Here is a 15,002-nt window from a genome sequence, read left to right on the forward strand (position 1 = left end):
ACATAGGGCCCATCATCATCATAGGTAGTTCCCTGGACCATGACAGCATTCGGGTGAGTACATTAAGAAGTTTATTCAGACGGCTCTGCGGCACTCGAACGACCACACGTCACTCTGCTAATGGTCCACCACTCGGACGAAGAGGACAGGAGGGCGTCAAGGGAGCTGCAACGGTCGAGAAATTCTGTCATCCACTAAATAGAGTTATTGCTACCGTTATCTGTAACTGTTGTAGTAGAGGCTCATTACACTAGTAACTGTCTCATTCAACGACATTAATTGCCTTAGCAGCATGGGAAACATGGGGTTGCAGCGCATTTTATATAAGCCGCACCCCTCTCCATAGTCGGGCATGTTCAACCTGTGTAACCATATCCATCAAATCAAAGCAAGTCTCAGGGCACGAGACGTAGGGCTTTTACCATCACCGAGAGGGGGCTGAACTCATTAAACACCGAGTGTTACACCTATGCTGTAGCTAGTTTCTGCCCCTTATTCGTGCCCCTAGTCTCATTGTCAGGATCATAACCCCCGACAGGGCACGAGTGTGAAAGGCAAAATATAAGGCATGCCCAGACAATGCCCGCGGATGCGGCCGGGCGCGTCCGCGGGCGTTTGCGATTCGGATTTGCCCATCGCGGCTGTAGATGCTCTAAGGAGGAGGGCGGAGATGTTTTGGGTTTGCTAGGTGAGCCTCTCGCTACACATTCGATTGAGACGGGAGTTAGCATCGTGTCTCTTTCTCCTTGTATTTTTACATGAAATACGAACGCACGCAACACAGAAAATGCGGCACCTTTTCGTGCCTGGACAGCATTGCCGCGCCTTTCCGTAGCGTGCTGTCCCGGTCATGACACTGGCTTTGATCCTCTCCCGCAAGTTAATAGCCATCGATCAGCTACCATTCAAAGATCACGCGCGCAGCTGCCCATTCATTCAACTCCCAGGTAGCAGCTCGCCTCCATCGCCGCGCCGTGCACGTCGTCCTAGCTCGCCAGGCTGACTAGCTTAACTACTCATACACACATCCACCATTTCTAGCTAGCTAGCAGAAGCAGATACGAGGTGCCGACCGGCGGCCGGCAAGCGTTCAGGGAGATGAGGCTGGAGAGGGTGGTGTTCGCGCTGAACGGGCGGCGGTACAAGGTGGGCGCCGGCGACGTCCACCCTGGGACCACGCTGCTCGAGTTCATCCGCAGTTCTGCACCCAGACGCCATTCACCGGCACCAAGCTCGGCTGCGGCGACGCTCACTCGCTCGCTCGCTTGCTCTTGATCCATGATTCTCTTAGCTTTGCTAGCCAGCAAGCACTTGGAACCTACGTGTTGTTGGCGCCGAAATGGAACTACCGAAGCACGGCGATCACCGGAGACACGATCGGCAAGGAGGAAGGTGGACACAGAGTTTTTCCGGGTGCTCGAACACCCCCGCCGCACGAACGGCTTCACTGTTTATCACCTCGAGCACGAACTCGATCTCCTCAGCGACTGACACAGGGGGGAGAGGGTCTTATACCCGAGCCCACGGACATGCCCGTGCAGCTCCACGACTCGCTCGACTCCCAGTCGCCACGCCCCGCACGCCCTGGCTCGTGCGCGCCCATCGCGCTCTGACGCGATCGCCGCGGCCACTTCGCGTGCCCTACGCGGCCCACGCCCTGGTCCTACGCCAACAGACTCGCGCACATACGCGCTAACCCACGCACACACGCACACCTACACTTGGGAGCGCACGCACGCACCCAACCTTGCCCTGGCCCGAGTCCGACGCGCCCACCGCGCACGCTCGCGCGCACCGGCTCGCCAGACTCGCCACGGATTATTCCCAACATTCTCCCCCTAAGCCGTGGCTCAGAGGAGTCCGTCGTCCTCAACTCTGCCGTCCGCCAGCAGCGCCCGCTCCGCCGCCGGCGCCTTCCGCAGCTCACAGTCCCGCTTGAAATGGCCTCGTTCACCGCATTTGTAGCACCGGCCACGTTTATTGCCGCCGCTGCCTGATGCCACACTGCGCGTGTCATCGTCGTTGCCGTCCCGAGCTCCCCCTTGGCGCCGCTCCCGCGCCCGCCATTGCGCCGCCGTGTACAAGAGCTGACCGTCCTGGCGCTCGCCGCTGCTCTGCCGGCGGCGCCACACACGCTCGTCAAACGCGTGCAACCGCCCGAGCACCTCGTCGTAGGTGAGCTCCTCGAGCTCGCAGAATTGCTCGATACCGGCGACCACCGGGAAGAGACGGTCCGGCACCGTATCCATGAGCTTCTTCACCAGCTCGGTGTCGCTCAGCGTCTCTCCCAGGCCCACGAACCTCGCCGTCATCCCCGCCAACCTGCCGGCGTAGACATCCAGAGACTCGCCGTCCTCCATCCTCAGCCGGTCCAGCTCGCCGCGCAACGTCGCCCTTCTCGCCGCGTGCACCCGTTCGGCGCTGACGAAACACACTTTGAGGGAGTCCCATACCTCCCTCGCCGTGGGCTTCGCCGCCACCTGCAGCAAGACGTCCTCCAGCAGCCCCGACAGAAGCAGCGCCCTCGCCGTCTTGCACTTCTTCGCGATGACCGCCACGTCGTTCGCCGGCGCCACCGCCTCCCACAGCGTGTGGGCATCAAGGATTGCCTGCGCCTTGATCGCCCACACGGTGTAGTTCTCCGGCAAGAGCATCGGCATGTTCATCGACACCGATCCGCCCGCGCCGCCGCCACCGTATAGAACCAGCGCCATGAACTCCGGCGAGCTCCCTCACCGCGCCTCGTCGCCTCGCTCTGATACCAAATGTTGGCGCCGAAATGGAACTACCGAAGCACGGCGATCACCGGAGACACGATCGGCAAGGAGGAAGGTGGACACAGAGTTTTTCCGGGTGCTCGAACACCCCCGCCGCACGAACGGCTTCACTGTTTATCACCTCGAGCACGAACTCGATCTCCTCAGCGACTTACACAGGGGGGGAGAGGGTCTTATACCCGAGCCCACAGACATGCCCGTGCAGCTCCACGACTCGCCCGACTCCCACACGCCACGCCCCGCACGCCCTGGCTTGCGCGCGCCCATCGCGCTCTGACGCGATCGCCACGGCCACTTCGCGCGCCCTACGCGGCCCACGCCCTGGTCCTACGCCAACAGACTCGCGCACATACGCGCTAACCCACGCACACACGCACACCTACACTTGGGAGCGCACGCACGCACCCAACCTTGCCCTGGCCCGAGTCCGACGCGCCCACCGCGCATGCTCGCGCGCACCGGCTCGCCAGACTCGCCACGGATTATTCCCAACACGTGTGACTCCGGCAATTGCACTCGGTGAAGGGTAAAGCAGATGTGAAACCCTAGAATTATGTGTTGTATTGATCTGACCCTTGTGTAGGGTATATATAGGAGTACAAAAGGGGTAGAGACTTGGAGTACAAGACAACTTACATGTGGTTTAAAATAATTCTATCTCTATCTCTCCTTATCTCTAACTTAAACCCAATTATATTTCTAACATTCCCCCTCAGTCGTAGCGGAAGTGAAGCGGACGAGTACGACTGGATTTGAAGTCTTGCGCTTTCGTCGTCTTCTCCGCTGCGCTATCATCAGCTGCGTCTCTGATGGGTTGGCACCTAGGGCGGTGACTGCGTCCCTTTCTGGTGCCTTCATGCCTTCTCTATTCCCTCCTGCAGTCACAGCGGAAGTGGCGTGGACGCTAGTGACGACGCGGACGCTGTTGACTAGAGTTGTTGCCGATGAGTTGCTGTAGACGTAGCCGTGTGGTCGATGTCGAGGTAGCCGGTCAGGGTGATGTAGCCGTGGTCGGTGGTGTGGTCGTCCCGGATGATGAAGCCGCACAAAGACGGAGGCGGAAAAAAAATGTGCTATGACAGAGCTGCAGACGTGGACGATGCACCTTGCGGATGTCAGAGGGTGCCGTCGGTGATGAGTCTGCCGGTTTTGCCAAGACCGGAGGAAACCCATCGAGCACACGTCGGTTTGGCCAGAACCGTGTGGCCGTGTAGGGTCGTCACTGTAGTCACGCCATGTCGATGCAGTTGTACCGTCGTGGATGACGCGGTTGATACCGTCGTCGTGACGCGGTCATTGCCGTCGTCGTGGTCGCGTCTTGCAGAAAATCCTGTCAGAGGACGCTGGTGTCCATCTTGTGGACGACGCAACGGCGGTGTGTTGAAGAAGATGTTGGTGAAGACCACGTTGATGAAGACCTTGGCGATGAAGTGTCGGCGATGGCGTCGTAGTGGTGTGAAACCCTAGAATTATATGTTGTATTGATCTGACCCTTGTGTACGGTATATATAGGAGTACAAGAAGGGTAGAGACTTGAAGTACAAAACAAGTTACACGTGGTTTAAACTAATTCTATCTCTATCTCCTTATCCAATTATATTTCTAACAGCATATCCTTTCCTTCTTTTGTTGAGGGCGTCATGGTTCGAGTGCGGTGCTATCGGTCATGCGTACCATTGCTTTCTGTGATTTTTGGGTCGACATGCGTACGTTGTGGTCCAAGCGTACATCATTAATTTTAATGATCCAAGGACGATCACTGTCCTGACAACTCCCAGCACAAGGAAATTAGTGTTTTCCGTCTGTTGGAGACCGATAGTCTGACTCTGAGATCATTATGTCGATCTAGTATCATTCTGCGTATTGATCGCGATGTGTTATTATTTGGTCCACAAAATCACACACTTATCACAAACATGCACATATCAAAGACACTGGCTTATAATTTGGAACGGAGGAAGTGTGCTTCTTACGATTCTAATAGTGAAGATTCTACGATTTGCGGTCATACTATCAGAGCTTCGATCCGATTCAGAATCACGGTTTCACTACCTTGTGACATGCGTCAGTGCATCTGGATGTGCGGATGTGATGGGCACGATTAGATATGTAAAGGGTGGTCGGAAATACTTAACAAATTGCACACTGGTAGAAAACAGGGCATATGTTTGGGTCAGATAAGCCCATTAGTCCCGGTTCAGTCACGAACCGGGTCCCATGGACCCATTGGTCCCGGTTCGTGAGGCCAGGAGGCCTGCCGGGCCTCGTGGGGCATTGGCTCCGGTTCGTCTGGCACCTTTGGTTCCGGTTGGTTGGACGAACCGGGACCAATGGTCCTCGCTCTGGCCCATCATCATTGGTCCCAGTTGGTGGCTTGAACTGGGAGCAAAGGGTGGTCTTTAGTACCGGTTCAAGCCATGAATAGGGACCAATAATGTAACTATATATACCCCCTCGCCCGCGAGCAAAGCACTCCACTGCTCTGTTTTTCTCCTCAGCCGTTGGAGAGCTTTATGGTGCTTTAGCTCACCTTCTATGCACACAAGGTGTTCGATGGAATGCCCGAGTCACAATACTTAAACTTTCTCCTCTCCAACCTCGACCTCCAAGCTCTATTTTCTTCAATATTTGTCTAGGTTTAGCGGTCCGTCGCGTCCCATCCTCGTCTTCACCACCGTCGATCGCCCGCGCCGATCTCGTCGCCAGCACCACCGTGGTGAGCCTCTTATTCTTATCTTCTTTCTTAAAGGAAACAAATTCTTACTTGTATGTTTATATAGATACTTGTATAATTTTCTTAGTTTTATTATTGCTTCTTATTATTTAGTGCGATGGTTTTGGTATACGCCCCCGTCGGCCCTCGTCCTGTCTATGATTAAGATGTGGTATATATTATTTTTATAACTATTGGGTTCATTTATTGTTTATGCCAATTATGCCGACCAACATGACATAGATTTTATTTATCTAGGAGGTATGTGAACCGGAAATTCCAACCGACCCTATTGTCGAGAGGTTAAATTTAGTTGAAGAAGAAAACATTTTCTTGAAGAAAAAAATAAAAAAAATTGAGGAGAAGAAGATGATATTAGAGTTGCATGTTGTGGATGTCGTCGATGACACAAGATCAAGATGAATGCAATGCGCTTGAGGATTAGAAAGATTAGAAAATATGACATTCATATCGAGGCTTGGTATCATTATGCTGTTGGAACAATTGTTACCTTGGATGCGATTATGATCGCATTTGTTTTCGCATTGACATGTTTTACATAGTTTCAATGTATGGTTTAATTAATTAGATGCTCTGGAGAGCTATATGTTGTTCAACGAGAACTATGTATGTGCTTTGGTTTTAATGTGATGTGAACTTATATTAATTTGGTCACTTAATTATCTATCCATGATGTTCTGTAATGGTTTTTAACACACTTAATTATATATAATGCACACAGATGAACCGACAATGGATGTACGGTGACAGACACACCTCCGAGTACATTAAGGGCGTGCATGATTTTCTCGAAGTGGCTGAGGCAAACAAGCAGAATGGTTTTATGTGTTGTCCATGCCCTGTTTGTGAGAATACGAAGTCTTACTCTAACTGGAAAATCCTTCACATCCACCTGCTTGAGAAGGGTTTCATGCCACACTATAATGTTTGGACCAAGCATGGAGAAATACGGGTTATGATGGAAGACAACGAAGAAGAAAAGGACGATGACAACTATGTGCCCCCTGAATACGGTGATGCTGCAACGGGGGAAGCTGTTGAAGATCAAGAGGAACCAGACGATCTGCCCGATGATGATCTCCGCCAGGTCATTGTTGATGCAAGGAGTCAGTGCGAAAGTGAAAAGGAGAAGGTGAAGAGGATCACAAAAAAGCTTTGTACCCCAATTGCGAAGATGGCAACACAAAGCTCGGTACCGTACTGGAATTAATCCTTGCGGGGAGCAGAGTAGCAATCACAGCACCTGGCTCGTGACTCTATGTATCTATAACCTTCCTCCTTGGTTGTGCATGAAGCGGAAGTTCATTATGATGCCAGTTCTCATCCAAGGCCCTAAGCAACCCGGCAATGACATTGATGTGTACCTAAGGCCATTAGTTGAAGAACTTTTACGGGTGTGGATTGGAAACGGTGTACGTGCATGGGATGAGCACAAACAGGAGGAATTTGACCTGCATGTGTTGCTGTTTGTCACCATCAATGATTGGCCTACTCTCAGTAACCTTTCAGGACAGACAAACAAGGGATACCATGCATGCACACACTGTTTAGATGACACCCAAAGTATATAGCTGGACAAATGCAGGAAGAATCTTTACCTGGGGCATCGTCGATTCCTTTCGACCAACCATCAATGTCGAAAGAAAGGCAAGCACTTCAAAGGTGAGGCTGATCACCGGAAGAAGCCCGCCATGTGTACCGGTGATCACATACTTGCTATGGTTAATGATTTAAAAGTAATCTTCGGAAAGGGTACCGGCGAACTATCTGTTCCAAGTGACGCTGAGGGACACGCACCCATGTGGAAGAAGAAATCTATATTTTGGGACCTACCTTACTGGAAAGACCTAGAGGTCCGCTCTTCAATCGATGTGATGCATGTGACGAAGAACCTTTGCGTGAACCTGTTAGGCTTCTTGGGCATGTATGGGAATACAAAAGATACAGCGGAGGCACGGGAGGACCTGCAATGTTTGCACGAAAAAGACGGCATGCCTCCAAAGCAGTATGAAGATCCTGCCAGCTACGCTCTTACCAAATAAGAGAAGGAAATCTTCTTTGAATGTCTGCTCAGTATGAAGGTCCCGTCTAGCTATGAATATAAAGGGAATAATATATATGGTAGAGAAAAAGTTTCAGAACCTAAAGTCTCATGACTGCCACGTGATTATGACGCAACTGCTTCCGGTTGCATTGAGGGGACTTCTACCGGAAAACGTTTGATTAGCCATTGTGAAGCTATGTTCATTCCTCAGTGCAATCTCTCAGAAGGTGATCGATCCAGAAATCCTACCAAGGTTAAGGAATGATGTGGCGGAATGTCTTGTCAGTTTGGAGCTGGTGTTCCCACCATCCTTCTTCAATATCACGACGCATGTTCTAGTCCATCTAGTCGACGAGATTGTCATTCCGGGCCTTGTATTTCTACACAATATGTTCCGCTTTGAGAGGTTCATGGGAGTCCTAAAGAAATATGTCCGTAACCGCACTAGGCCAGAAGGAAGCATCCCCATGGGCCATCAAACAGAGGATATCATTGGGTTTTGTGTTGACTTCATTCCCGACCTTAAGAATATAGGTCTCCCTCAATCGCGGTCTGAGGGAAGACTGGGTGGAAAAGGCACGCTAGGAGGGGACTCAATAGTATGTAGGGACGGGCATTCTTGGTCTCAAGCACACTATACGGTTCTACAGAATTCTACCTTAGTGACCCCATATGTCGATGAACACAAGTACATTCTGCGCTCCAAACACCCGGACCAGTGTGAAGACTGGATTATATGTGTACACATCAGGAGTTTCAGCAGTTGGTTCCAAACACGTCTCAGGTGTGACAAAAATGTTTTTGATGACCTGTACTCGTTGGCGAAGGAACCATCTTCAACTGTAATGACCTACAAAGGGTACGAGATAAATGGGAATACATTTTACACGATCGCCCAAGATCAAAAGAGCACCAACCAAAACAGTGGTGTCCGCTTTGATGCAGCAACCAAGAGGGGAAAGGACACATATTATGGTTATATAGTGGACATATGGGAACTTGACTATGGAAATGATATTAAGGTCCCTTTGTTTAAGTGCTAATGGGTCAATCTGTCAGGAGGCGGGGTACAGGTAGACCCACATTACAGAATGACATCAGTGGATCTGAACAATCTGGGGTACACAGACGAGCTATTCGTCCTAACCAATGATGTGGCGCATGTTTTCTATGTGAAGGACATGTCTACCAAACCAAGAAAAAGAAAACATAAGGAAGCGGATACATCATACGACGAGTCAAAGCACGACATAGTTTTTTCAGGAAAAAGAGACATCATGGGATTGAAGGGCAAGACATACGTGTGTGTGAAGATTATCAAAAGTTTCATGAAATTTCTCCCTTCAAAGTCAAGGCTGACCCAAGCACCCTGTTAAATGATGAAGATTATCCATGGTTACGGCGCAATAAGCAAATAACACAAGCAAGAAAAAGTGAAGACTTTCTATCAACAACTATTATGATGATGCCTTTGATGTAGAATATCACTGCAGTTACATTTAAACAAATGAAATCCTTTTGTAACAGATGAGTTTTTGTCCGAAACCCTGATACTTCCAAAGAGATTGTCTGTTTTGTACACGAAGTGCATCCAGTTTTTGGCGTAACCCTCTCAACTTTTTAGCACATGCTATGTGGGTGAAATGATGATACCATGCCAACTTTCAACCTTTTCAGAGTTCATTTGAAATGCTTTCATAAACCTCTAGTATTATTGAAACTAAAATTATATAAAATTTATGCAACTAAAATTATCAAAGTATTTTCTATTCAAAACATTAAAAGCAAAAAGAATTTTCACAAAATAAATAAAAAATCAAAAAAGAAAAGAAAATAAATATGTAGAAACAAAATAAAATAAATAAGTAGAAATAAAATAAACTTTAATAAATAACTAGAAACAAAATAAAATTTAATAAAGTAAAATAAATAAACTTTAATAAAATAAATGAATAAAAAGAATTTTCATAAAATAAATAAAAAAGCAAAAAGAAAAGAAACTAAATAAGTAGAGACAAAATAAAATAAATAAGTAGAAACGAAATAAACTTTAATAAATAAGTAGAAACAAACTATATTTTAATAAAATAAAACAAATAAAGTTTAATAAAATAAATAAAAATAGCAACTGTAAGTAGAAACAAAATAAAATAAATAAAGCCAAATATACTTTAATAACCTACTAGGCCAGCACGGCCTGAATACGACTAGAAACCCAGGGCCAGGATTCAGGCCCGCAGAAGGCCCAATAGGCCCATAGGCAGCATAGTACGTGATTAGGCCGAGTAAGCCTGCATTTGAGAGGAGCTCGAGAGGGCAGCCATAGTGCGGCTTATAAACCACTCCGAGCCCCTCTCAACTAGCGAGGTGGGACTAATCATTTGGGCACGGACAACACAAGGTCGTTGATCCCGTTGGTAGCACCAACCGGGACTAAAGGGTGGCATTGGTCCCGGTTTGTGCTACCAACCGGGACCAAAGGCCCCTTTAGTCCAGGTTTGTGCTACCAACTGGGACCAAAGTCCTCTGCTTCCCGCCCTTTGGTTTGCTGAAAAGAGACCTTTGGTCCAGGTTCGTAGCACAGACCGGGACTAAAGGGGGGCATTGGTCCCGGTTTGTGCCACCAACTGGGACCAAAGCTCTGACTATATATACAACACTTGTCAAAAATTTCATTCAGTTCCTCATTCACCCCGCCGCCGACGCCGCCCTGCTCCTCGTCATTGTCGCCCACGCCCGTCGTCGCCGCCCCCGTTGCCGCCCGAGCCCCGCGCCGCCCCGACGCCGTGGCCGCACGCCACCCCGCGCCGTCGCCGTCACCTTCCCGCGCCGTCCCGCGTCTCTCCGACCTCGCCGTCCCAGTCACCACATGTTGCCCCAAGCCCGCCGTCCTCGAAGTGAGCCCCCCCGCCCCCTCTTTCCCACATGGTCCCATGGAGAGCAGAATTAAGGAGAGGAGAGAAGAAGGAGAGGTCAGGAAGGAGCTAGTGAATCTGATCCATGGAGAGGAAGGAGAGGAGAGTAATTTTTCTGGTTGTAAAAGAGTTAGGAAAATTTAGAATATGCTAAATATGTCAAAAATGTTTTTTTTGTTTATAGAAAGTTTTTTGTTCATATATAGAAAGTTTTTATATATGACTATGGATATATGAGCAATGATGATCCATGGATGTATGCATTGATATATATGAAAAATGATGTTTCATAGAATATTTACCAAGTATATATGTATTTTTGTTCATATATGTATTTTTTTCATAGCATTTTTTTCCATTTATATATGTATGTGGCTATAGATGGATATATATGAGAAATGATGATCCATGGATGTATGCATTTTTTTCCAATGATGATCCATAGATGGATGTATGTATGTATAGATGTATGTATGTGGATACATGGGGGTGGGGGGGGGGTTATATATACCCCATCTCCGAGGATCACCGAGCGGTCGAGGGTCAGGAACTAGGGTAGAGGGTTGAGGGTCAAGGGGTCGAGGGTTTGAGGGTTCTAGGGTCGAGGGTCGAAGGTTCGAGGGTTTAGGGTCGAGGGTTCGAGGGTCGTCGAGGGGCCGAGGGTTCGAGGGTCAAGGGTCGTCGAGGGTTCGATGGTTCGAGGGTTTGAGTGTTCTAGGGTCAAGGGTTCTAGGGTTTAGGGTTGATGGTTCAAGGGTTCGAGGGTCGTCGAGGGGCCGAGTAGTGTTCGAGGGTCGAGGGTCGTCGAGGGGCCGAGTAGAGTTCGAGGGTCGAGGGTCGTCGAGGGGTCGAGGATCACCGAGGGGTCGAGAGGTTGCCTAGTGTCAAAGTATTTAAGAAATCCATGGCCTCATCATTAGCCGGAAGTAACCGGGGCATGATGGTACCAAGTTCTCCAAAGTTATTTTGGAACGGAGTCCCGGATAGGATAATCTGCCTTTTGGTACAAATTTCAGCAAAGGCCTTCCAAATAGCGATATTCGGAAGGCTCTTGTTGTACTTTGTACCAAAAAGCGAATTATCCTATCTGGGATTCCGTTCCAGAATAACTTTGGAGAGCTTGTACCATCATGCATCTGTTACTTTCGCCTATTGATGAAGACATGGTTTTTTTCAATCCTTTGACACTAGACAAACGTGACATGAGGGGGTCGAGTGTCGAGAACTAGGGTAGAGAGGGTTGTGGATCGCCGAGCGGTCGAGGGTCCTGAACTAGCTAGGGTCGAGGGTCGAGGATCGCCGAGGGGTCGAGAGGTTGCCTAGTGTCAAAGTATTAAAGAAATCCATGGCTTCACGCTACAAGAAATATGTTAACTAGTGACCTTCTGTCAGTGACCCTGGAAGAATTGGTCATAGATCTATGACCATTCGAGACCAATTGGTCAAAAGCTATTCGAGGGGCTCCAAACTCTAAACCATTGCGACCATTTTATTCAGAAAGGTCGTAATTTCCTTACACGAAATGGTCATAAAGCAAACAACACTGGTCCGCTGCCTTATTTCTAGTTGTTAACGACCAATATAGATGGTCATAGCCTTGTAAATTGTGGTGCGTTGCAATGACTAGGCGCCATCTCATCAGTTTTGCCTATGTGTCATGTCCATGTGTCAATTTTTGCCCTTGGTTGTGAAGCAACCTATATTTCTGTTATTCCAAAAATTCGCAAAAAATTCTCATAAATTGTTTGGATCATATCTTCATCAAATATGTCAAAACCTTGCTTGCCTAGTTCAAAAATAATTGAACAATATTCAATTTCCTATTCTGTTCAAAGTAGCACTTTGTGAAGGAAGTGTTATTTATATATTCTTGATTTCCCTAAAAATTTGTGAAGACAGTCTTCTTAGTAACTGATCATCCTCAGCCAAAACTCACGCCCATTGGCCATGTGCATTTCCCGTACCGCTAATCAAACACTTGGCTGCTAATTCATGCTTGAGCATAGTTCGGTCTCCTCATGAGAATCTGATGTTATATTTTTCTTCGTAGCACCTACTTGGGGAGTGCCCAACCACTAGACTTTCCTAGTCCACCCAGAACGCATGGCAACACCACGGTCACGCGGTGACCACGCGGCGGGCATGCGAGTTTACGCGCTCTAGAGTTGGGGCCCTCGGCCACCGTCCAAACCTCGATGTATCACCTCCAAACCATGTATTTCTGATTAAATATGTACTTATGTAATTATAAATGATTTTTGAAAAAAATGAAGAGCAAACTATAAGGCAGCTGCAGTTCAAATTTGACCCGCTTCCAGCTAAATCGGCGGAAATTTGTCTTTTTAACGAGAGGTGGAGCAAAACTTTTGACACCCAACCATTTGGTCAATTGTACATTATATATGGCCTAATATTTTAGAAAATTAATTTGGTCCAATTTTGCAACAAATATATGGTAGGTCCTTCATAAAAAAACTCACTTTGGGAACTCTAAAAAATAGAAAATGAATTTTTTGTCCAAAGAAAATGAAAACTTCCTTAGGCAACATTGTTTTCCATTCCAAGATGCACCCATTTGCATGATATGAGGTCATTTAAGCAAACTATGTTATGAATGTGGCTATAAGATTGATCATTTGGCTTTAAAGCCTTGAATCTTTACACATGATAGCTCATTTCTGTGAACACTTTTTAAAATAATTACTGTATTACAAGTTTATTATTTTTTCTGGAAACTTGGTCACATATAATGACACAATGCGGAGGTTTTCCAATTTTTTGATTTTTTTTGATTTTTTTATGCCCGTTTCAAAATGCGGTCAAAACCGCAAGTATGACCGTTTCTAGCTAGTAGTTGAATCTTGGATTTTTTGGTGTTTCTCTGACCAAATAGATACTTATGTACCTATAAATGATTTTTGTAGAAAATAAAGAGCAAACTATAAGGCAGCTGCATTTCAAATTTGACCCGCTTCTAACTGAATCGGCGGAAATTTGTCTTTTTCACGAGAGGTGGATCAAAACTTTTGACACCCAACCATTTGGTCAATTGTGCATTATATATGGCCTAGTATTTTAAAAAATTGATTTGGTCCAATTTTGCAACAAATATATGGTAGGTCCTTCACAAAAAAACTCATTTTGGGAACTCGAAAAATGGAAAATAAATTTTTCGTCCAAAGAAAATGAAAACTTCCTTAGGCAACATTGTTTTTCATTCCAAGATGCACCCTTTTGCACGATATGAGGTCATTTGAACAAACTATGCCATGAATGTGGCCATAAGATTGATCATTTGGCTTGAAAACCATTGATCTCCACACATGATAGCTCGTTTCTGAGAACACTTTTTAAAAATAATTTCCATATTACAAGTTTATTATTTTTCCTGGAAACTTGGTCACATATAATGACACAATGCGAAGGGTTTCCAATTTTTTGATTTTTTTTGAATTCTTTATGCCAGTTTCAAAATGCTGTCAAAACGGCGGGCTTGACCATTCCTAGCTAGTGGTTGAATCTTGGAATTTTTTTGATGTTTCTCTGATTAAATAGATACTTTTGTACCTAGAAAAGATTTTTGGGAAAAATAAAGAGCAAACTATGAGCCAGCTGCAGTTCAAATTTAACCCGCTTCCACCTGAATCGGCAGAAATTTGTCTTTTTCATGAGAGGTGGATCAAAGCTTGTGACACCCAAACGTTTGGTCAATTGTGCATTAAATATGACCTAGTATTTTAGAAAATTGATTTGATCCAATTTTGCAACAAATATATGGTAGGTCCTTCACACAAAAACTCATTTTGGGCACTCGAAAAAATGGAAAATGAAATTTTTGTCCAAAGAAAATGAAAACTTCCTTAGGAAACATTCTTTGCCGTTCCAATATGCACCTTTGTGCATGATATGAGATCATTTGAACAAACTATTCCATGAATGTGGCCATAAGATTGATCATTTGGCTTGAAAGCCAGTGATCTCCACGCATGATAGCTCGTTTCTGAGAACACTTTTTAAAAATAATTTCCGTATTACAAGTTTATTATCTTTCCTGGAAACTTGGTCACATATAATGACACAATGCGAATGTTTTCCAATTTTTTGATTTTTTGATTTTTTATGCCCGTTTCAAAATGAGGTCAAAACGGCGGGCTTGACCGTTCCTAGCTAGTGGTTGAATCTTGGATTTTTTTGATGTTTGTCTGATTAAATAGATACTTTTGTACCTAGAAATTATTTTTGGGAAAAATAATGAGCAAACTATGAGGCAGCTGCACTTCAAATTTGACCCGCTTCCAACTGAATCGGCAGAAATTTATCTTTTTCACGAGAGGTGGATCAAAGCTTGTGACACCCAAACATTCGGTCAATTGTGCATTAAATATGACCTAGTATTTTAGAAAATTGATTTGGTCCAATTTTGCAACAAATATATTGTAGGTCCTTCACAAAAAAACTCACTTTGGGCAGTTGAAAAAATGGAAAATGAATTTTTTGTTCAAAGAAAAAGAAAACTTGCTTAGGCAACATTG

Source organism: Triticum aestivum, chromosome 7B, assembly GCF_018294505.1.
Source record: "Triticum aestivum cultivar Chinese Spring chromosome 7B, IWGSC CS RefSeq v2.1, whole genome shotgun sequence".
In the NCBI taxonomy this organism is placed as follows: domain Eukaryota; kingdom Viridiplantae; phylum Streptophyta; class Magnoliopsida; order Poales; family Poaceae; genus Triticum; species Triticum aestivum.